Source organism: Danio rerio, chromosome 4 (assembly GCF_052040795.2).
Source record: "Danio rerio strain M-AB ecotype USA chromosome 4, GRCz13ab, whole genome shotgun sequence".
Lineage (NCBI taxonomy): Eukaryota > Metazoa > Chordata > Actinopteri > Cypriniformes > Danionidae > Danio > Danio rerio.
The window spans coordinates 44,491,680-44,512,500 of record NC_141024.2 but is presented as its reverse complement, the minus strand read 5'-3'; the positions used below and the strand labels follow the sequence as shown (position 1 = coordinate 44,512,500).

The 20,821-nt window shown below is 38.4% G+C and overlaps 1 protein-coding gene and 26 non-coding genes across 27 annotated transcripts in view; all 27 read right to left on the bottom strand.

Moving 5' to 3' along the window:
• LOC148681160 (protein NLRC3-like) overlaps positions 1-20,821 on the bottom strand; it is a 345,676-nt gene that overhangs the window by 108,978 nt on the left and 215,877 nt on the right. The window lies entirely within an intron of this gene.
• On the bottom strand, positions 3,733-3,851 carry LOC148681234 (5S ribosomal RNA). The gene has a single exon (XR_015944500.1). It is a non-coding gene; the product is annotated as a 5S ribosomal RNA (ribosomal RNA).
• LOC148681233 (5S ribosomal RNA) lies at positions 3,910-4,028 on the bottom strand. The gene has a single exon (XR_015943341.1). It is a non-coding gene; the product is annotated as a 5S ribosomal RNA (ribosomal RNA).
• LOC148681232 (5S ribosomal RNA) lies at positions 4,087-4,205 on the bottom strand. Its single transcript, XR_015944560.1, has one exon. It is a non-coding gene; the product is annotated as a 5S ribosomal RNA (ribosomal RNA).
• On the bottom strand, positions 4,264-4,382 carry LOC148681231 (5S ribosomal RNA). Its single transcript, XR_015943368.1, has one exon. It is a non-coding gene; the product is annotated as a 5S ribosomal RNA (ribosomal RNA).
• Positions 4,441-4,559, bottom strand: LOC148681230 (5S ribosomal RNA). Its single transcript, XR_015944354.1, has one exon. It is a non-coding gene; the product is annotated as a 5S ribosomal RNA (ribosomal RNA).
• On the bottom strand, positions 4,618-4,736 carry LOC148681229 (5S ribosomal RNA). The gene has a single exon (XR_015943239.1). It is a non-coding gene; the product is annotated as a 5S ribosomal RNA (ribosomal RNA).
• LOC148681228 (5S ribosomal RNA) lies at positions 4,795-4,913 on the bottom strand. Its single transcript, XR_015943367.1, has one exon. It is a non-coding gene; the product is annotated as a 5S ribosomal RNA (ribosomal RNA).
• LOC148681227 (5S ribosomal RNA) lies at positions 4,972-5,090 on the bottom strand. Its single transcript, XR_015943236.1, has one exon. It is a non-coding gene; the product is annotated as a 5S ribosomal RNA (ribosomal RNA).
• On the bottom strand, positions 5,149-5,267 carry LOC148681226 (5S ribosomal RNA). The gene has a single exon (XR_015944446.1). It is a non-coding gene; the product is annotated as a 5S ribosomal RNA (ribosomal RNA).
• Positions 5,326-5,444, bottom strand: LOC148681225 (5S ribosomal RNA). The gene has a single exon (XR_015944390.1). It is a non-coding gene; the product is annotated as a 5S ribosomal RNA (ribosomal RNA).
• LOC148681224 (5S ribosomal RNA) lies at positions 5,503-5,621 on the bottom strand. The gene has a single exon (XR_015944483.1). It is a non-coding gene; the product is annotated as a 5S ribosomal RNA (ribosomal RNA).
• LOC148681223 (5S ribosomal RNA) lies at positions 5,680-5,798 on the bottom strand. The gene has a single exon (XR_015943366.1). It is a non-coding gene; the product is annotated as a 5S ribosomal RNA (ribosomal RNA).
• LOC148681222 (5S ribosomal RNA) lies at positions 5,857-5,975 on the bottom strand. The gene has a single exon (XR_015943365.1). It is a non-coding gene; the product is annotated as a 5S ribosomal RNA (ribosomal RNA).
• On the bottom strand, positions 6,034-6,152 carry LOC148681221 (5S ribosomal RNA). Its single transcript, XR_015943221.1, has one exon. It is a non-coding gene; the product is annotated as a 5S ribosomal RNA (ribosomal RNA).
• LOC148681220 (5S ribosomal RNA) lies at positions 6,211-6,329 on the bottom strand. The gene has a single exon (XR_015943364.1). It is a non-coding gene; the product is annotated as a 5S ribosomal RNA (ribosomal RNA).
• LOC148681219 (5S ribosomal RNA) lies at positions 6,388-6,506 on the bottom strand. Its single transcript, XR_015944533.1, has one exon. It is a non-coding gene; the product is annotated as a 5S ribosomal RNA (ribosomal RNA).
• LOC148681218 (5S ribosomal RNA) lies at positions 6,565-6,683 on the bottom strand. Its single transcript, XR_015943339.1, has one exon. It is a non-coding gene; the product is annotated as a 5S ribosomal RNA (ribosomal RNA).
• Positions 6,742-6,860, bottom strand: LOC148681217 (5S ribosomal RNA). The gene has a single exon (XR_015943363.1). It is a non-coding gene; the product is annotated as a 5S ribosomal RNA (ribosomal RNA).
• On the bottom strand, positions 6,919-7,037 carry LOC148681216 (5S ribosomal RNA). Its single transcript, XR_015943361.1, has one exon. It is a non-coding gene; the product is annotated as a 5S ribosomal RNA (ribosomal RNA).
• LOC148681215 (5S ribosomal RNA) lies at positions 7,096-7,214 on the bottom strand. Its single transcript, XR_015943360.1, has one exon. It is a non-coding gene; the product is annotated as a 5S ribosomal RNA (ribosomal RNA).
• LOC148681214 (5S ribosomal RNA) lies at positions 7,273-7,391 on the bottom strand. Its single transcript, XR_015944353.1, has one exon. It is a non-coding gene; the product is annotated as a 5S ribosomal RNA (ribosomal RNA).
• LOC148681213 (5S ribosomal RNA) lies at positions 7,450-7,568 on the bottom strand. The gene has a single exon (XR_015944343.1). It is a non-coding gene; the product is annotated as a 5S ribosomal RNA (ribosomal RNA).
• On the bottom strand, positions 7,627-7,745 carry LOC148681212 (5S ribosomal RNA). Its single transcript, XR_015944416.1, has one exon. It is a non-coding gene; the product is annotated as a 5S ribosomal RNA (ribosomal RNA).
• LOC148681211 (5S ribosomal RNA) lies at positions 7,804-7,922 on the bottom strand. Its single transcript, XR_015943359.1, has one exon. It is a non-coding gene; the product is annotated as a 5S ribosomal RNA (ribosomal RNA).
• On the bottom strand, positions 7,981-8,099 carry LOC148681210 (5S ribosomal RNA). Its single transcript, XR_015943358.1, has one exon. It is a non-coding gene; the product is annotated as a 5S ribosomal RNA (ribosomal RNA).
• Positions 8,158-8,276, bottom strand: LOC148681209 (5S ribosomal RNA). Its single transcript, XR_015943357.1, has one exon. It is a non-coding gene; the product is annotated as a 5S ribosomal RNA (ribosomal RNA).

Sequence of the window (20,821 nt, the reverse complement as noted above, 5' to 3'; positions counted from 1 at the left end):
AGTATCTTTCTCCAAAACCAAATCTCTCCATTACATCCATCATATATTTGTGTTCCACTCTATCAAAAGCTTTTTCTAAATCGACACTAATTATATATCCTGTTTCTTTTTCCTCTCTCATATACCATATTATATCTCTTATATTGTTTATGACATCAGTTATGTCTCTTTTTAAAACTGCATATGCTTGATTTGTTTTGATTATGTTAGGTACAACTACTTTCAATCTATTAGCTAAAACCTTTGCTAAAATTTTATAGTCCGTGTTCAGCATGCTTAAGGGTCGATAATTTTTTAAGTCTCCTTTGTCTCCATTTCTTTTATAAATCATTTTCACCATTCCTTTCTTCATACTATTAGTTAACTCCCCTTTTTCATAAATATCACTGTATATTTCATTTAAAATAGGAATTAAAACATTTTTAAAAACTTTATAAAACTCAACTGGTAGTCCATCTATTCTTGGACTTTTCCCATTTCTCGACTGATCAATAGCTGTTTCTATTTCTAAATCTGTTATCTCACTCTCAAACATTTCCTTGTCTTCTTTATTTAATTTTGCTGTTATTTTTCCTAATAAAAATGTTCATCATTTATATTTACTCCATTTTCTGTAAATAATTCCTTATAAAATCGTCTAGTTTCATTTAAAATTCCCTCTTTGTCCTCTACAGCTTTCCCATCTTGTGTTTTTATACATTTTATTATAGCTGCTCTCTGTCTTGTTTTTTCTAATTCATAAAAGTATTTTGTACTTCTTTCTCCTTCTACAATGTCTTTAGCTCTGCTTCTAATAATTACTCCTTTACACTTTTCTTCTTCAATTTTCTTCAGCTTTTCCTGTAATTCAATTATTTTGTCAACATTTATCCCATTTACTTTACTCATTTCTTCATTCCATTCTTTTCTAATTTTATTTTCTTTGAATTTTTTGGCCTTTTGTATTTTTTCTGATATATTTATTGAGTATTCTTTTATTCTATTTTTCAGATTATCCCACCATAAACCTGTTTCTGTTTCAAACATTTCATCATTTACACTATTAATTATTATATTTTCTATATTCATTTTATAACTTTCTATTTTTAACAGCTCAGTGTTGAGTATCCACACTCCGGGTCCTTTTTCAATCTCATTAAAATTCATTGTTATCCATAAAAAATCATGATCACTTTCACTATAGGTTTTATATAAAATTGTGTTAACATATTGTACTTCTTTTTTTTTTTACATAAAAACAAGTCAATTCTACTTTGCTTTAAAATCCTATTTGCAATTTCTCTTCTTGAATACTCTCTTTTCATACCATTTCGCTCTCTCCATACGTCTACCAAATCACATTTTCTCATCAAATTTTGTAGTTCATTCCTCCCTCTGTCTGTTCTAAAATTCATTGAGTCATCTATATCTATTCTTTGCATGGCAATATTAAAATCTCCTAAAATAAATATGTTTTCATTCTTTTCTATTAGCTTATCTATTTCCTTATAAAAGTTATATTTGTCCTTTTCCTCATTTGGTGCATGTATGTTGCATACTCTAAAACTTTTCCCACCATACAGAACTTTTACAATTATTATTCTTCCATTAGTGTCTTTATAGTCTAATTCTACTTTCTCAAAAATCCCTCTTTTTATTAAAATTGCTACTCCTCTATTCTTTTCTATATTCCCATTACTAAATATTTCACCATTCCATAATTTTCTCATTTCATTTTTAATCTCATTTTCCCACTTTGTCTCTTGTAAACATAATATATCACACTTTTTTGTTAAACACGTTAATCTTTCAAACTTTTCACATTTGGACAATCCTCTTACATTCAATGATACCACACATACATTACTCATTAGTATAATTATTGGATAAACCAATAACCACCATTCATTCTGAGTCACTGTCACTTAAACAAATGTTTCTTGCATCTCCCTTTTCAAATTTCTTCCTTTCCATTCTTTCTTTAATCTCTTCTCTTCTTATTTTTTGCCGTTGTAGAACCATTTCAATGTTTAAGCCACTTTTAGATCTTGATTTTAAATCTTTTATCTTTTTTCCTTTTTCTTTTTTTTCCAGTCCATAATTCCCCCTTTCAAAATCCATTCCTCTTACCTCATTTATTGCTCTTATTTCATTGTCCTCAGTCCTTGTTTTCTCCTGTCTCTCTTCAATGTTCAGTTCTGTAGTGTCCTCATCATATTGTTCGTCAGCAAATTGTCTATTATTTGGTTCTCCTTCTTCCTTGTTTGCTCCTTCTCCCAGTTCCATTTCTTTATCCTCTTGCTCATTTCTGTTCTCTTCTGTGTTTTTTTCTTCTCCTGTTTTGTCCTCCTTCCTTTCTGTTGCCGTATTTTCAAGTGATGCTTGTATTTCCATCCTTTCAACTTCCTCCTCTTTTTCACAGTTACATCGTGTCAATGCCCTCTCGCAGCCCTGGCACTGCGGAACTTCGCAGTCCCGCACATAATGCCCCTGCTGAAGACATCTCCTGCATGTGAAATTTGGGCAGTCTTTCTTCTCATGCTCTGTACTGGAGCAGAGTCTGCACATTTTCAGTTGATTATCATGAATCACTCTGAAATATTGCATCCCTTCTTCCGTCATGAAGCCAACATTGTACGGTAAAGATTTCACTTCTTTGGGAAATTTTACTCTGACAAAGCGTGTTCCATCTGCCACCATTGTTCCCGGATGATATTTTCTTCTTATTGGAAGTATCGGAGTTACTCCCCAATTACTTAGTTTTTGTTGTATCTCCTCATCCTGTATATAACTGGGCAAGTTCAGGAAAGATACCATTTTTTCTGTTGCACACAGCTTTTTCATCTCACATTCTTCTCCATTAATCATCAGTCCGTTTAACAATATCTCGCATTCTTTTTCACTTTCCATTGTCAGTTCAAATTCATTGTTGTTTTTTCTTCTCAGTCCAAGTAATTTGCCAATCCCGACTTTGTCTTCCACTGCTTTGATTATGTTGTTTATAGTAGAGTTTTCAATGTCTCTTACCATCATTGTTAGTGTGGCTTCCTTCTTGTACTCTCTTTGATATCTTGCTTGCTTCTTTATTTTTGACTTAAAGCATTCCTTTGTCCTTCAGTATTCTTTACACTTTCAATACTTGCAGTTGATTGTAGATCCCCTTTCTTTTCTTGATCGCCTCCTTTTCCTTCTTTTTTCTTTGAAACAACTGTTGCCCATGTCTCATTGCTGTTTTCTCTGGCATCTTCATTTTGAGTCCTTTCAAGCATGTTAGTAGCATTTCCTTGTTCTCTGTTCCTTTTTCCATTTGTGTCCTGTCCATTCTCTTTCTCCATAGTGTCCGTTTTGTTGTTTTACTAACCCCAAAACAGTGTTACTGTTTGGGGTTAGTTAAAAATAATCTTTAACTGAAAAAACAATTAAAGTAAACTTTGTAATACAAAAACTAAAAATAAAAAACAAAACTGCCAAAATGGAAGAGCCTCTCTCTTCCTTCTGCCGCCTCACACTTCCTGCAGTGCACCAACTCTAACTCACACTAGAGGGCGTGTCCAGGGTGGTATGGCCGTAAGCGAAAGAGGCTGTCTAGTGTTGGCTATGTAAAACAGGCGCAGCACCAGGGAACGAGCGCAGCTCAGCTGGCATCGACACAGCACCGACAGAGAAACAATGCCCTTGAAGGCGAGAAAAAATAATGGCAGCGAAGCTGTGACATGGGGAAGTCTATCAGCTGCCAAATGAAGGACTTCGAAAAGCTTACAGCACCTGGTATTCCCAGGCGGTCTCCCATCCAAGTACTAACCAGGCCCGAGCCTGCTTTACTTCCGAGTTCAGATGAGATCGGGCATTTCCAGGGTGGTATGGCCGTAAGCGAAAGACGCCGTCAAGTGTTGGCTATTTAAAGCAGCTGCCAAATGAAGCACTTCGAAAAGCTTACGGCACCTGGTATTCCCAGGCGGTCTCCCATCCAAGTACTAACCAGGCCCGACCCTGCTTTACTTCCGAGTTCAGATGAGATCGGGCATTTCCAGGGTGGTATGGCCGTAAGCGAAAGAGGCTGTCAAGCGTTGGCTATTTAAAGCAGCTGCCAAATGAAGCACTTCGAAAAGCTTACGGCACCTGGTATTCCCAGGCTGTCTCCCATCCAAGTACTAACCAGGCCCGACCCTGCTTTACTTCCGAGTTCAGATGAGATCGGGCATTTCCAGGGTGGTATGGCCGTAAGCGAAAGAGGCTGTCAAGCGTTGGCTATTTAAAGCAGCTGCCAAATGAAGCACTTCGAAAAGCTTACAGCACCTGGTATTCCCAGGCGGTCTCCCATCCAAGTACTAACCAGGCCCGACCCTGCTTTACTTCCGAGTTCAGATGAGATCGGGCATTTCCAGGGTGGTATGGCCGTAAGCGAAAGAGGCTGTCAAGCGTTGGCTATTTAAAGCAGCTGCCAAATGAAGCACTTCGAAAAGCTTACAGCACCTGGTATTCCCAGGCGGTCTCCCATCCAAGTACTAACCAGGCCCGACCCTGCTTTACTTCCGAGTTCAGATGAGATCGGGCATTTCCAGGGTGGTATGGCCATAAGCGAAAGAGGCTGTCAAGCGTTGGCTATTTAAAGTAGCTGCCAAATGAAGCACTTCGAAAAGCTGACAGCACCTGATATTCCCAGGCGGTCTCCCATCCAAGTACTAACCAGGCCCGACCCTGCTTCACTTCCGAGTTCAGATGAGATCGGGCATTTCCAGGGTGGTATGGCTGTAAGTGAAAGAGGCTGTCAAGCGTTGGCTATTTAAAGCAGCTGCCAAATGAAGCACTTCAAAAAGCTTACAGCACCTGGTATTCCCAGGCGGTCTCCCATCCAAGTACTAACCAGGCCCGACCCTGCTTTACTTCCGAGTTCAGATGAGATCGGGCATTTCCAGGGTGGTATGGCCGTAAGCGAAAGAGGCTGTCAAGCGTTGGCTATTTAAAGCAGCTGCCAAATGAAGCACTTCGAAAAGCTTACAGCACCTTGTATTCCCAGGCGGTCTCCCATCCAAGTACTAACCAGGCCCAACCCTGCTTCACTTCCGAGTTCAGATGAGATCGGTCATTTCCAGGGTGGTATGGCCGTAAGCGAAAGAGGCTGTGAAGCGTTGGCTATTTAAAGCAGCTGCCAAATGAAGCACTTCGAAAAGCTTACAGCACCTGGTATTCCCAGGCGGTCTCCCATCTAAGTACTAACCAGGCCCGACCCTGATTTACTTCCGAGTTCAGATGAGATCGGGCATTTCCAGGGTGGTATGGCCGTAAGCGAAAGAGGCTGTCAAGCGTTGGCTATTTAAAGCAGCTGCCAAATGAAGCACTTCGAAAAGCTTACAGCACCTGGTATTCCCAGGCGGTCTCCCATCCAAGTACTAACCAGGCCCGACCCTGCTTAACTTCTGAGTTCAGATGAGATCGGGCATTTCCAGGGTGGTATGGCCGTAAGCGAAAGAGGCTGTCAAGCGTTGGCTATTTAAAGCAGCTGCCAAATGAAGCACTTCGAAAAGCTTACAGCACCTGGTATTCCCAGGCGGTCTCCCATCCAAGTACTAACCAGGCCCGACCCTGCTTTACTTCCGAGTTCAGATGAGATCGGGCATTTCCAGGTTGGTATGGCCGTAAGCGAAAGAGGCTGTCAAGCGTTGGCTATTTAAAGCAGCTGCCAAATGAAGCACTTCGAAAAGCTTACAGCACCTGGTATTCCCAGGCGGTCTCCCATCCAAGTACTAACCAGGCCCGACCCTGCTTTACTTCCGAGTTCAGATGAGATCGGGCATTTCCAGGGTGGTATGGCCGTAAGCGAAAGAGGCTGTCAAGCGTTGGCTATTTAAAGCAGCTGCCAAATGAAGCACTTCGAAAAGCTTACAGCACCTGGTATTCCCAGGCGGTCTCCCATCCAAGTACTAACCAGGCCCGACCCTGCTTTACTTCCGAGTTCAGATGAGATCGGGCATTTCCAGGGTGGTATGGCCGTAAGCGAAAGAGGCAGTCAAGCGTTGGCTATTTAAAGCAGCTGCCAAATGAAGCACTTCGAAAAGCTTACAGCACCTGGTATTCCCAGGCGGTCTCCCATCCAAGTACTAACCAGGCCCGACCCTGCTTTACTTCCAAGTTCAGATGAGATCGGGCATTTCCAGCGTGGTATGGCCGTAAGCGAAAGAGGCTGTCAAGCGTTGGCTATTTAAAGCAGCTGCCAAATGAAGCACTTCGAAAAGCTTACAGCACCTGGTATTCCCAGGCGGTCTCCCATCCAAGTACTAACCAGGCCCGACCCTGCTTTACTTCCGAGTTCAGATGAGATCGGGCATTTCCAGGGTGGTATGGCCGTAAGCGAAAGAGGCGGTCAAGCATTGGCTATTTAAAGCAGCTGCCAAATGAAGCACTTCGAAAAGCTTACAGCACCTGGTATTCCCAGGCGGTCTCCCATCCAAGTACTAACCAGGGCCGACCCTGCTTTACTTCCGAGTTCAGATGAGATCGGGCATTTCCAGGGTGGTATGGCCGTAAGCGAAAGAGGCTGTCAAGCGTTGGCTATTTAAAGCAGCTGCCAAATGAAGCACTTCGAAAAGCTTACAGCACCTGGTATTCCCAGGCGGTCTCCCATCAAAGTACTAACCAGGCCCGACCCTGCTTTACTTCCGAGTTCAGATGAGATCGGGTATTTCCAGGGTGGTATGGCCGTAAGCGAAAGAAGCGGTCAAGCGTTGGCTATTTAAATCAGCTGCCAAATGAAGCACTTCGAAAAGCTTACAGCACCTGGTATTCCCAGGCGGTCTCCCATCCAAGTACTAACCAGGCCCGACCCTGCTTTACTTCCGAGTTCAGATGAGATCGGGCATTTCCAGGGTGGTATGGCCGTAAGCGAAAGAGGCTGTCAAGCGTTGGCTATTTAAAGCAGCTGCCAAATGAAGCACTTCGAAAAGCTTACAGCACCTGGTATTCCCAGGCGGTCTCCCATCCAAGTACTAACCAGGCCCGACCCTGCTTTACTTCCGAGTTCAGATGAGATCGGGCATTTCCAGGGTGGTATGGCCGTAAGCGAAAGAGGCTGTCAAGCGTTGGCTATTTAAAGCAGCTGCCAAATGAAGCACTTCGAAAAGCTTACAGCACCTGGTATTCCCAGGCGGTCTCCCATCCAAGTACTAACCAGGCCCGACCCTGCTTTACTTCCGAGTTCAGATGAGATCGGGCATTTCCAGGGTGGTATGGCCGTAAGCGAAAGAGGCGGTCAAGCGTTGGCTTTTTAAAGCAGCTGCCAAATGAAGCACTTCGAAAAGCTTACAGCACCTGGTATTCCCAGGCGGTCTCCCATCCAAGTACTAACCAGGCCCGACCCTGCTTTACTTCCGAGTTCAGATGAGATCGGGCATTTCCAGGGTGGTATGGCCATAAGCGAAAGAGGCGGTCAAGCGTTGGCTATTTAAAGCAGCTGCCAAATGAAGCACTTCGAAAAGCTTACAGCACCTGGTACTCCCAGGCGGTCTCCCATCCAAGTACTAACCAGGCCCGACCCTGCTTTACTTCCGAGTTCAGATGAGATCGGGCATTTCCAGGGTGGTATGGCCGTAAGCGAAAGAGGCGGTCAAGCGTTGGCTATTTAAAGCAGCTGCCAAATGAAGCACTTCGAAAAGCTTACAGCACCTGGTATTCCCAGGCGGTCTCCCATCCAAGTACTAACCAGGCCCAACCCTGCTTTACTTCCAAGTTCAGATGAGATCGGGCATTTCCAGGGTGGTATGGCCGTAAGCGAAAGAGGCGGTCAAGCGTTGGCTATTTAAAGCAGCTGCCAAATGAAGCACTTCGAAAAGCTTACAGCACCTGGTATTCCCAGGCGGTCTCCCATCCAAGTACTAACCAGGCCCGACCCTGCTTTACTTCCGAGTTCAGATGAGATCGGGCATTTCCAGGGTGGTATGGCCGTAAGCGAAAGAGGCGGTCAAGCGTTGGCTATTTAAAGCAGCTGCCAAATGAAGCACTTCGAAAAGCTTACAGCACCTGGTATTCCCAGGCGGTCTCCCATCCAAGTACTAACCAGGCCCGACCCTGCTTTACTTCCGAGTTCAGATGAGATCGGGCATTTCCAGGGTGGTATGGCCGTAAGCGAAAGAGGCGGTCAAGCGTTGGCTATTTAAAGCAGCTGCCAAATGAAGCACTTCGAAAAGCTTACAGCACCTGGTATTCCCAGGCGGTCTCCCATCCAAGTACTAACCAGGCCCGACCCTGCTTTACTTCCGAGTTCAGATGAGATCGGGCATTTCCAGGGTGGTATGGCCGTAAGCGAAAGAGGCTGTCAAGCGTTGGCTATTTAAAGCAGCTGCCAAATGAAGCACTTCGAAAAGCTTACAGCACCTGGTATTCCCAGGCGGTCTCCCATCCAAGTACTAACCAGGCCCGACCCTGCTTTACTTCCGAGTTCAGATGAGATCGGGCATTTCCTTTTTTTTTTTTTTTTTTTTTTTTTTTTATTGAAAAAACTTAAAAATGAAATACATTATATGTAAACATTTCATAAATCATATACAAGGAACAATCTGTACATTATACATTGCTACCAAACCATCATAAACATGACATTTCACATTCACTCATATCTAGCATATCAGTCATCTTATTTTTTCCAATCAACTTAAAAATTAAGCATCAATCCCTTTTTGTGGTCTACCGTTATAAGCTCACTTTCATGAATAAAAGCTTCCTCAAAAACATCTTTTCTTAGATATTTCCACATTAAATACACATTCTTTCTAACTACACTTTTAAACATGACATTCACGTCTATTATTTTTGCTTCAAAATATGCCATATTCCTCCTTGCCCATATTGCATACCTTGCATGACTCAGAAAAAAATTACATAAATTTACATTTTTGTCTTTGCAATTTGTATTTTTTCCAAATAAGAACAGTTGTTTCCATTCATTTCCTTGTGCATTTTTCCCCCAATTGTCTTTTATCAGTTGTTTCAGTTTTTCATGAAAAAATCCCAGCTCCTTACATTCAAAGAAAATGTGCATCAGGGTCTCTGGATCAGACTTACATACATCACACTCCCTGTTTACATTTCTGTTTATTTGATGAATCACAACCTTTGTGTATATTCTATTATGCCGTAACTTAAAATCTAAATTTTCACAGTCTAAGCTGTTATATTTCACATTTAAATTTTTCCAAATTGTTTTAACATTTAAATTTGGGAACAATTTTGGCCACACATTTTCAGATGCAGGCAGTTTGATTTCCTTTTCCACAAATATTCCATATATAGTTTTTGTTATTACATCAGATAAACATATCTTTTTACCATTTTTGACAATAAACATTTCTGGCATTCCCCAATTTCCTGGTTTGGCACTTTCTTTCTCAATCATTTCAACCCATCTCTTTGGTAAGCTAACTCTGATGTTTTCACATACAGAGTCTACTTGTGATTTTTTAATTTCATCATCCCACTCCACCACAGAGTCATAAATAGCTCTGTTTGGTAAAAAACCTTTGACAAATTCATATACCATGTCTTTTACTTGTCTTATTCCAGCTTTCATATACAGTCTATTATAAAACATTCTCCCTCTCATCTGTATCTTTGGATTCAGAAATACTGGCTGCTTATGTATTTGATTTATATTTTCACACTCATATCCCACTTCCTTTACAAATTCAGACCAAGCACTGCATACTTCTTGATAAAATACAGGTATGTTTTCATACATTGGTTTCTTTAAAGACATGAAAACCCCTTCTTCTCCACATCCACTACTTTTACTCAAATATTCTCTCATGAATCCTTTCCACCCAAATTCCTCATTACCATATAGAAGTTTTTTCATTATTTTCACTCTTAATGCTTTCTTTTTAACATTAAGATCAATCAGCTTTAAACCTCCTTCTGTGTAGTCTGCTATTAATGTTTTGTTGGATATTTTGACTCCTTTCCCTCCCCATATGAAATTATTCAGAACCTCTTTTATCTCATTTAAAACCCACACCGGTAAGTCAACTGCACCTAAAATATAGTTACATTTAGTTAGAAGCAATGAATTCACAACTGTGATTTTGCCCTTTAGTCTTAATTCTCTTAATTTCCAGTATCCTAAAACTTTTTTAATTTTATTTAAGATACCCGTCCATGTGGCATTTGTTGCTTCTTTTGTATTTACTCCTATATTAACTCCAATAATCACTGTTTGTTCTTTTGCAACTTTGAAAGGTATATCACACCCACTCAACCCCACCCCACCTATACTCATTATTTCAGATTTTTCTATATTGATTTTAGCTCCTGATGCTTTCCCATATACTTCTATATGATTCATTATTCGTTTTATACTTCTCATGTCCCTTACTGTGAACGTTGTATCATCTGCGTACTGATGAATTAAACTCACACCACCATATGGTATTTGAATTCCTCTTATTTCCTTATCTTGCTTTACTAGTGTTGCCAGCGATTCTATAGATATTGAGTATAGCATCGCTGACAACGGACATCCCTGCCTCACTGATCTTTCCAATGGAAAGGTGTTTGTTAAAACTCCATTCACTTTTACACAACTTTTTGCATTTTTGTACAACAGCTTTATCCAATTTAAAATCTTCTCTCCAAACCCATATCTTCTCATTGCTTGTTCCATGAAATTGTGTTCTACCCTGTCAAATGCTTTATTTAGGTCAATGCATAGCATTAATCCTCCTTCTCCATCTTTGTCCATGCTGCTCACAACATCTCTAATTGTGCATATTGTGTCAGTGATGTCCCTCCCTGGTATGCCATAAGCTTGATTAGGTGATATTATGCTTCGCACTACTCTTTTTATTCTATTAGCTAAAATTTTTGTTAGAATCTTATAATCTGTGTTTAAAAGACTTAAAGGTCTATAATTTTCCAAATTTAACGGACTGCCTTTATTCTTGTAAAGTATGGTGATTACTCCCAAACCTGTTGATTCTGGTATCTCTCTTCTTTCTTCCATATGTTTAAATAATTTCATCAGTATCGGTGTTAATATCTCTTCAAAAGTTTTATAAAACTCATGCGTTAACCCATCTGACCCTGGACTTTTATTCACTTTTGTTTCTTTTATTGCTTGTTTTATTTCTTCTATGTTTATATCTCCTTCACATGTCTCCCTTTCTTCATCACTTAACTTAACGTTTACAGTATTTAAAACTTTGTCCACATATTCCTGTTTTGTATTCTCTTTCTTAAAAAGTCTTTCATAAAATAATTGTACTGTTTCCAATATTTTTACATAATCTGTAATCTTTTCACCATTTTCATTTTTTAGTTCTGTAATGTAATTTTTCCTCTGCTTTCCCTTTTCCAAATTTAGAAAGTATTTTGTACACCTCTCCCCTTCAAGTGCATACTTTGCCCTGCTTCTCACTTTTGCACCTTCACATTTTTCTGTTTCATACATCTCCAATACCCCTTTTATCCTCAGAAAGTTTTCTTTTGTGTACTCAGGGTTGTTTTCTATTTTCTCTGCTTCTTTCTCTAAATTATTTCTCATGCTTTCCATCTCCATTTTTCTCTTAAAGTTCCTCTGTTTTGAATATCGTATACTTCTTATTTTTATTTTCTCTTTCAAATCCTCCCACCACTCGCATACATTATTTTCAAATAATGGATTTTCCATTTCATACCTTATACATCTTTCAATGCTTTCCCTATATGCCTCTTCTTTTAATAAACTTGCATTCAGGCACCACATCCCCCCACCCCTTGATTCTAAATTTAAACTCATCTTTACAATCATAGCAGCATGATCTCCTATTTCAATAAACTTATAACTTACATTTTTCACATACTGCAATATTTCCCTTTTTACTAAACATAAGTCTATACGACTTTGTTTTAAAACCCCTAATACTATTTGCCTTCTTGAGAATTCCCTCTTGAATGGGTTCTCCTCCCTCCAGGCATCCACCATGTTCTCACTTTGCATTAATTCATTTAAGTATCTTCTGGATGCATCTGATTTAAAATTAATACTTTTTGACACATCAAGCCTTGTGCACCAAACATTAAAATCTCCAACTACTATGCAGTTGCCTGTGCACAGTGGTTTCATTGTTTTAAAAACCTCTTTTCTTTCAGTTTCTATGTTAGGAGCATATAAATTAAGCAATCTAAAGGATTCATTGTAATACACGAAGTCTATTCCCAACAATCTACCATTACCATCGTTATGTATTTGCTTTACATTATGTATGTATTTTAAGCAAAATCGCCACACCGCATGCTCTCTGACTTCCATGATTTACATAAATCTCTTCTCCCCAAACTTTTTTTATATCACTCATTTTATCATTTGACCAATGTGTTTCTTGCAAACAAATTACATCTGTTTTGAACTTTCTAATCACCCTCTCAAACTTTTCCATTTCTCTTAGTCCATTGCAGTTCAAACAGGCAATTTTCAGCAAGTCACACATTGCATATAGTATAAAAAAGAGGAGAACCCACATTTGAAACTGTCTTCAGATCTTACTTTTTTGTAGTCTCTTCTTCAGTGCCTTTCATTTTCCTTTTCAGCATCTTGATATTTCCGGCACTCATGTCCATTTCCTCCTCCAGTTGTATCAGTGGTGTCTCTAAAATTCTCGTCATGAAGTCTCTTCCCCTTTGATTTTCCTTGTGCTCCTTCCCATCTTGGTTCGCTTTTTCTTGACCTCCTTTCTTACCATTCCCTCCTCCTTCAATTAATAATTCCTCTTCCTCTTGAACCACTTGCTTCTGCGGGAATTTTCCCATGGCATCTTGTGAGTCATCCATCGGCTCTTGTACTTCTTCTCCAGCCCTTCGTTCTACCATTATATCTTCTTCATTCTGTTCATCTTCTTCATCTTTTTCCTTTCCTGTTATTGCCTCCTCCACACTTTCATATAGATCCAGAGAGCTTCCCATGATTTCTTCCTCTGGAATTCTGCATACACACATTGCAGTGACCATCTTACACAACTTGCATTTTCCTTTGTCACATTCGCGCACATAATGACCCTGAATGCCACATTTATAACACTTAAAGTTAGGGCAGTCTCTTACAATGTGCCCTGGTTGGATACAGACTCTGCAGACTTTCACCTGTCTGTCATGTATGACCCTAAAATGTTCTGTTCCTGTCAGCGTCTCAAACTTTGTTGAGTATGGTAGCGATTTCACAGTATCTGTGAACTTAACTTTTAGAAATCGTGTTCCATCTGCAATATCCGTTCCTGGCCACATTCTTCTTTTGACAGGTGAAGCTGCTTTCACTCCCCATTCAGTTAGTTTTCCAATTATTTCCTCATCTTCAATGTATGTTGGCAGATTCAGAAAAGAGACCACCATCTCATTGTTGTTTATTTCCTTTACCATTATCCGGCTGTTTTTTATCTTCAGCCCATCCAGTATTTTTTCTTTCCCTTCCTCTTCATTCATAGTTAATTCATACTCTTTTGGGTTCTTATATCTGCAGCCAATTACAACACCACAATCTTCTCTCACTTTCTTCAAAAGCTCCATCATTGTAATTTTATCTTCTCCCACAATTTCAACCAATACTGTTAGCTTTTTCTGAAAAACACGTCTTCCTTGGCCATCATCTCCATCCATGCTTACAATCTGCTCACCTCTTTGTTTTTCCATCTTAATGCTGTTTAGCCGTTGTCTTTAGCAGTCCAGTAGACAAACAAAAATAAAGATTCCCCAAACAGCAAAAATGCAGAGTGGGAAGTGATAAACTCCAACTAAAAACCTTCTTGATCCTCTTTTGGTCTTCTTAAAGAAAAAACAATCCAAAAACTAGAAAGAAAAAAAAAGCTTTCAAAACAAAAAGTGTTCTCACACTACTTCTTCTACCAATCTTCACACTTCCTTCCTTGCTCAATAGCGCCTCAGGCATTTCCAGGGTGGTATGGCTGTAAGCGAAAGAGGCTGTCAAGAGTTGGCTATTTAAAACAGGCGCAGCACCAGGGAACGAGCGCAGCTCAGCTGGCATCGACACAGCACCGACAGAGAAACAATGCCCTTGAAGGCGAGAAAAAATAATGGCAGCGAAGCTGTGACACGGGGAAGTCTATCAGCTGCCAAATGAAGGACTTCCAAAAGCTTACAGCACCTGGTATTCCCAGGCGGTCTCCCATCCAAGTACTAACCAGGCCCAACCCCGCTTTACTTCCGAGTTCAGATGAGATCGGGCATTTTTTTTTTTTTATTAAAAAATAATCACATTACATTAACATTTAAATACTTCAAGAAATTTCACAAAACAATTACATTAAAATCAACATTCTTCATAACATAACATCCTCTTTGGGCATTTTCCAATTTAAACCACTTAAAACATTATACACTTCATCATTAAACACATCATAAAAGCTTGGTAACATATCTTCTCCTTTAAAATACCAGTACAGTCTTTCTATGTATCTTTCCATTTTTCGTTTTAGTACATTCCACACATTTAAAACAACTTTTTCCTGTTTTGCTACATTTCTTCTTTCCCACACACATTTTTTAATCATCATTATAAGAAGATTTACAAACTTTTTGTTTTTGTTTTGCATATTCCATCCGAACATCACCAGAGTATTCCATTCCAATTGTTCTTCATCCCAATCTTTCAATAAATCTTTTAGCATTTTTTGGCATTTCATGTAAAAACATTCTAATTCTTTACCATATAAAAACAGGTGTAAAATTCCTTCATCTTCTTGAAAACAAACCTTACATGTTGCATTTTGTTCTATATGTATCTTTGTTAAAATGCACTCAGTAAAAATTGCCTTGTGTCTTATAAAATATTCAAAACATTCCAATCTTGTTTCTATTATTTTCCCTCTCATGTTTTTCCATATATTTTCCTTTTTCACACTATTCAATCTTTGTACCCAAAAGTTATTTGCTATTGGTTCTTGAAATACACTATCTCTAAAATACACATAAAAGTCTTTCAGTAAACAATCTTTAAAATTACAAAGCTTTCCTTTTAAATAGACATGTATGACTTTTTCATTCCCACATTCTTCCATATTTTCTATTCTTGTAATCCATTCTTTTGGTATGGCACCTTTGACCGTTTCAAGTTTATTTTCTATTTCCTTCACACTGTATTCCTCTTTAGCTTCTTCCATTAAGTCTACTATATATTGCTTAGTTAAAAATCCCTTTTTGAATTCATAAAGAACATCCCTTATTCTTAAAATCCCGACATCCATCCATTTTTTAAAAAATAGTTCCTTCCCTTCTTTTAAAATACTTTTATTTAAAAACAAAGGTTGATTTAGCAAGTTTTCTCTTCCCTTTACTTGGTAAAATACTCAGTCTAAAAATTTCCCCCATGCACTTAAAATTTCTTGATAAAACCCTGGTAACTTTTCCGTCATCCAGTTTTTTGTTTTTAACCAAAGAATGTCTTTTCCTAAGTTCAAATTGCCAACTTTGTTTAAAAAATATTTCATAACCTTTTTCCATTCTGTTGAGTTCTCCTCTTGTAAAAGCTTTTTAACTATTTTCACTCTAAGACAATTCTTCCTTTGTTTAATATCCATCAATCCTATCCCTCCTTCTTCTGTTGCTCCTATTATTGTATTGTACGCAATTCTTGGGGGTTTCCCCTCCCATAAAAAATCTTGAACACACTTTTTCAATCTCGCTTCTATCCAACATGGCATTTCTGTTACATATAATTTATACCATAGCTTTGATGTCATTAAAACATTTAATATTAAGGCTTTACCCTTTAAGCAAAGTTCTCTCATTCTCCAAAAATTTAATCTTGATTCTATTCCTCTTATTAGATCATCCCACATCTTTTCTGTTGCTTTTCTTTCATTTTTACCAATTAAAATTCCTAAAATTTTCAGTTCTTCTACTTCTCTAAATTGGAAACAATCTGTTAAAATATCTGCTTTACCAAACCTCATATATTGTGTTTTATTTTCATTTATTTTGCTTCCTGTACCCTTACAAAACTCCTGTACTTTTTTCATGGCTTCTTTTACACTCTTTTTATCCTTCACTATTATTGTTGTATCATCAGCATACTGGTATATTTTTCCTTCATCCTCCTCTTCTTCTATTTTTATTCCTTTAATTTTAGTTTCTTGTTTTATTGCTAACCCTAAAGGTTCTGCGACTAGGGAATATAATAGCGCTGAAAGAGGACATCCTTGTCTAATTGATCTTGTAATTTTAAAACAATCTGTTAAAAAACCATTACATTTTACTTTTGTAAAAGCCCCATTATATAAAATTTGAATCCAATTAATAAAATTCTCTCCAAATCCAAATGTTTTGAGTACATCAAATAAGTAAGTATGTTCGACTCTGTCAAAAGCCTTTTCAAAATCTACACTAATTAAAAAACCATTCATCTTCTTTTCTTGTAAATAATCTATTGTGCTTTTAATACTCATTGTTACATCTGCTATATCTCTCCCTTTTATTGCATATGCTTGGTTTGATTTAATTAATTTAGGCATTACTTCCTTCAATCTATTCGCTAAAACTTTTGCTAAAATCTTTAAATCTGTATTCAACATTGTTATTGGTCTATAATTTTGTAATTCAGTTTTTGCTCCTTTTCTTTTGTATATTAACTTCATTAATCCCATCCCCATTCTTTCATTCATCTCTTTACATTTAAAAATTTCTTTAAAAACTTCTTTAAGTATTCCTTTTAAAATATCTTTAAAAACAATATAAAATTCATTTCCTATTCCATCTATACCTGGACTTTTCTTTTTATTTAGTTGATATATTGCAATTTCAATCTCTTCTTCTTCTATTTCTCTGTCACATTCTTTGTTGTCATCTTTTTCTAGTTTTACTTTTATATAATTTAGAATCTTCCTTTCTTTTTCTTCATCAATACCTTTTGCTTTAAATAGATCTTCATAAAAATGTTTGATTTCTTCTAGTATTTCTATGTTTCCTTTCGCAATTTTTCCATTCCTCCCTTTAATTTCCTTTAGTATTCCTGCTTTACCTCTTTGCTTCTCTAAATCAAAAAAGAATTTCGTGCATTTTTCCCCTTCTACTGTGTATTTAGATCTGCTCCTCAACATTGCCCCCTTATATTTGTCTTCTTCTAAATCTCGTAATTTTTGCTCTATTTCTTTGATTTTTTCAATATCTTTATTTTCCTTGTTTAATTCTTTTTCTAAGGATCTTTTAACTTCTTTTTCTGTATACTTTTTACATCTTTGTAGTACTGCGCAATATTTGATTGTGTATTTTCTTATTTGATATTTTGTGTTTTCCCACCATATCCTTTTATCTTCATCATACATTCTATTTTCTTTTTCTTTCTCTATTATTTCTTTGACTTTTTGAACATAATCTTGATTTTTTAAAATGGTTGTGTTTAAAATCCAAGTCCCTGGTCCTTTTTGTATGTTTTCTATATTCACTTTAAAATGCAAGAGCTTATGATCACTAAAACTGTTCTCTTCATACTGTATGTTTTCTATAAAATTTTCAATATTTCTAGTACATAAAATAAAATCTATTCTCGTTTGACATATAAAATTCCCCACTATTTGTCTCCTTGAAAACTCTCTTTTTTCTCTATTCCTTTCCCTCCATATATCTACTGAGCTATTTTCCTTTATTTACTCATTTAGTTCCTTTCTTCCTATATCCGATTTAAAAACCATTCCATCAGTCATATCTTGTTGTCTAAAAACAGTATTAAAATCTCCCATCATTATTATTTCTTTAAACCCTTTAATACTTCATTTAAAACCTCAAAAGACTCTTTTTTTGTCTTGATCTTCTGTTGGTGCATGTATATTTGCTATTAGTAATTCATTTCTTTTATAGTTCACCTCTATCACTAAACATTTCCCATAATTATCTCCATACACAATTCTATTAAAGTTTAAAACATCTTACCTTATTAAAAAAGCGACACCTCTTCCAGATTTACCATCACCATTATTATATATAATATCCCGTTGCCACAACTTTTTAAAATCGTCCATTGCATGTTCTTTCCAGTTTGTTTCCTGTAAACCTATCACTTCCTTGTTTTTACATTTCCCTCTTATTTTCTCAAATTTATCTTTTCCCATTAGTCCCCTTATTGCATAAAAAAGCACAATTTAAAACGCTTAAAATAAATAAAAATTTAATTAAAAACCTACACATCCTTACTGTCCATCATCTCCTTCCAACGCTCTCAACCAACAACCCCTTCCGTTAAAAGAGACAAAGGTTAAAAGCATTTTAAAATAAATAAAATATTTTAAAACATCATTTTCTCCATCTTCTTTCAGTCCCCTTAACACTTTATACCTATTTACATATTTAGCTGTTTTTTGTTCAAACTTTTTTCTTTGCCATATCCAAATTTGGTTTTACCTTAAAAGTTCTTCTTAAAAATCCTCTTTCCACTTTGTTCTTATCCATATTTTCCATCCTTGTTTCTTCATCATTTGCCATTTCTTCAGCTTGACCAGTCTTATTTAGTTCCTCTTTTTCCACTTTCTTAAAAAAAGTTTTAAAACTGTCCAATATGTCTATTTGTGACCACTGTCCATCTTGTCCTGATAACTGTACTTCATTCTCTTCATTTTCATTTTCTCCTTCCTTTTTTTATTGTTATTCATTTCCTCCTTCATTGTCTTTTCTTCTACTTCATTCACTGTTCATCTTGTCCTGGGGTTCTTCATAGGTGGATAACTCAGTTAGCAAGATTTGGTTAATGATGATTTGACACGATCCAGGATTATTTTGTCCTTCAAAACTCTTCTGAGAATTGTTGTCATAGCTACAGTTCTGATAGCTCAAACCTGCTAGGGAACAATTGCTAAGGTGTTGCTAGGCGGTTGCTAAGGTGTTGCTAAGTGGTTGCTAGGTGGATGCTAGGGTATTACTAGGCGGTTGCTAATGTGTTAGATGGTCGCTGGGTGGTTGCTTGGCGGTCGCTAAGCTGTTGCTAAGGTATTGCTAGGCAGTTGTTAAAGTATCGCTAGGCGGTTGCTAAGGCATTGCAAGGCATCTGCTAAGGTGTTGCTTGGTGGTTGCCAAGGAGTTGTTAGATGGTTGCTAAGGTGTTGCTAGGCAGTTGCAAAGGTGTTGCCAAGCGGTTGCTAGAGTGTTGCTATGCGGTTGCTAAGGTGTTGCTGGACGGTTGCTAAGGTGTTGCTAGGTGGTTGTTAGGTGGATGCTAAGCTGTTGTTAGATGGTTGCGAAGGTGTTGCTAGGTGGTTGCTAAGTTTTTGCTAGCCAGTTGCTAAGGTGTTGCTAGGCAGTTGCTAAGGTGTTGATAGGCGGTTACCAAGGCATTTGCCAAGGTGTTGCTAGGCGGTTGCTAGGTGTTGCTAGACAGTTGCTAAGGTGTTGCTAGGTGGTAGCTAAAGAGTTGTTAGGTGGTTGCTAAGCAATTGCTAAGGTGATGCCAAGCGGTTGCTAGGGGGTTGCTGAGGTGTTGCTGGGTGGTTGCTAAGGAGTTGCTAGGTGGGTACGAAGACGGTTGCTAAGCTGTTGCTAGGCGGTTGCTAAGGTGTTGATAGGCAGTTGCTAAGGTGTTACTAAGTGGTTGCTAAGGTGTGGTTAGGCGGTTTCTAAGGTGTTGCTAGGTGGTTGCTAAGGTGTTGCTAGGTGGTTGCTAAGGTGTTCATAGGTGGTTGCTAAGGTGTTGCTAGGTGGTAGCTAAAGTGTTGCTAGGCATTTGCAAGGTGTTTTTAGGCAGTTGCTAAAGCGTTGCAAGGTGGTTGCTACATGGTTGCAAGGTGTTGTTAAGCTTTCTCAGAAAATATGAAAAAAGTTTTTTTTTAAGTAATTGCAGAGATGGCAAAAGCATCTTGCTATATTAAAGTTATTACAAGACAGAGAGGGGAGGGTTTTGAGAAGAGGGAGGAGAAAGTAGAATGGGGATAGCAGAGGTATAGAGGCAGGGTACGTAGCTGGTGGATCTTTGTAGTCCTTTATCAGAGGAGGGGATTATGAAGGGACAGGAAGTGGTCATGTGCAGATTTGAATGGCAGACCATGCAGGAAAGATTACAGCATTCTAAGAAAACTCTGTTGTGAAGATCAGTATCCATGGCCCCCCAGTAGGGACACCGATTTCACTGAGTAACACGTATAACTGAATAATAATCGATGTCAGCACCTGATAGGATGAGGTTCTTGATGGTGTTGGAGGAGGGGGTCGTGCGGAAGAAATGTGAGTAGGGAGGGTGGACTGTTGGGAAGGGTTAGTAATGCAGGTGGGTGCTTGATGAAGGGATGTAGAGGAGAAAAGGTAAGGATACTGAAAGAGGGGAAATGAGAAGGGAGAGGAAGGACTTGTAGAGAAAGACTGGGTAGAAAAAAGCTGGCTTGAAGAGTGAGGGAGGTTAGAAGGGAGAGAGATTTAAGGAGGGTTGAGAGTGGAATGGATGACTGGAAGAGTAGGGCTGGAGTTTTCAGTGGAATGTGGAGCTGGAGGCCAAGGAAGAGGGGTGGTAAGTCCGAGATTGGCGTCATTATTCGGTGGATTATCCATGTTTTGGAATGTTATGGTAGATGCAGTTTGTCTTGTTCTGAGTAATTGGTTTTTATTGCTTAACTCAGTTGCTTTTTTTGATGGTCCGAGGAGATTTTGTGAATGCGGAGCTGTGGTGGGTTAAGGATAGGGGATGTGGCGGGAGCGAGCGGTTCTGCTGTCCTGAGGGGGTGGAGTTGGTGACGAGATGGTTTCATAGAGTTTAGTAGTTTTGTTTTATTGCAGCGGCTGGGGATGGAGATTCCGGCATTTATGAGGGTCTGGTGGAGTTCGGTCATTGTTATCCTGTTGGCAGTGAGGGATGATGATCTTGCGGAGGTGCATTAAGAACCTGGAGAAGGTGGGTGGT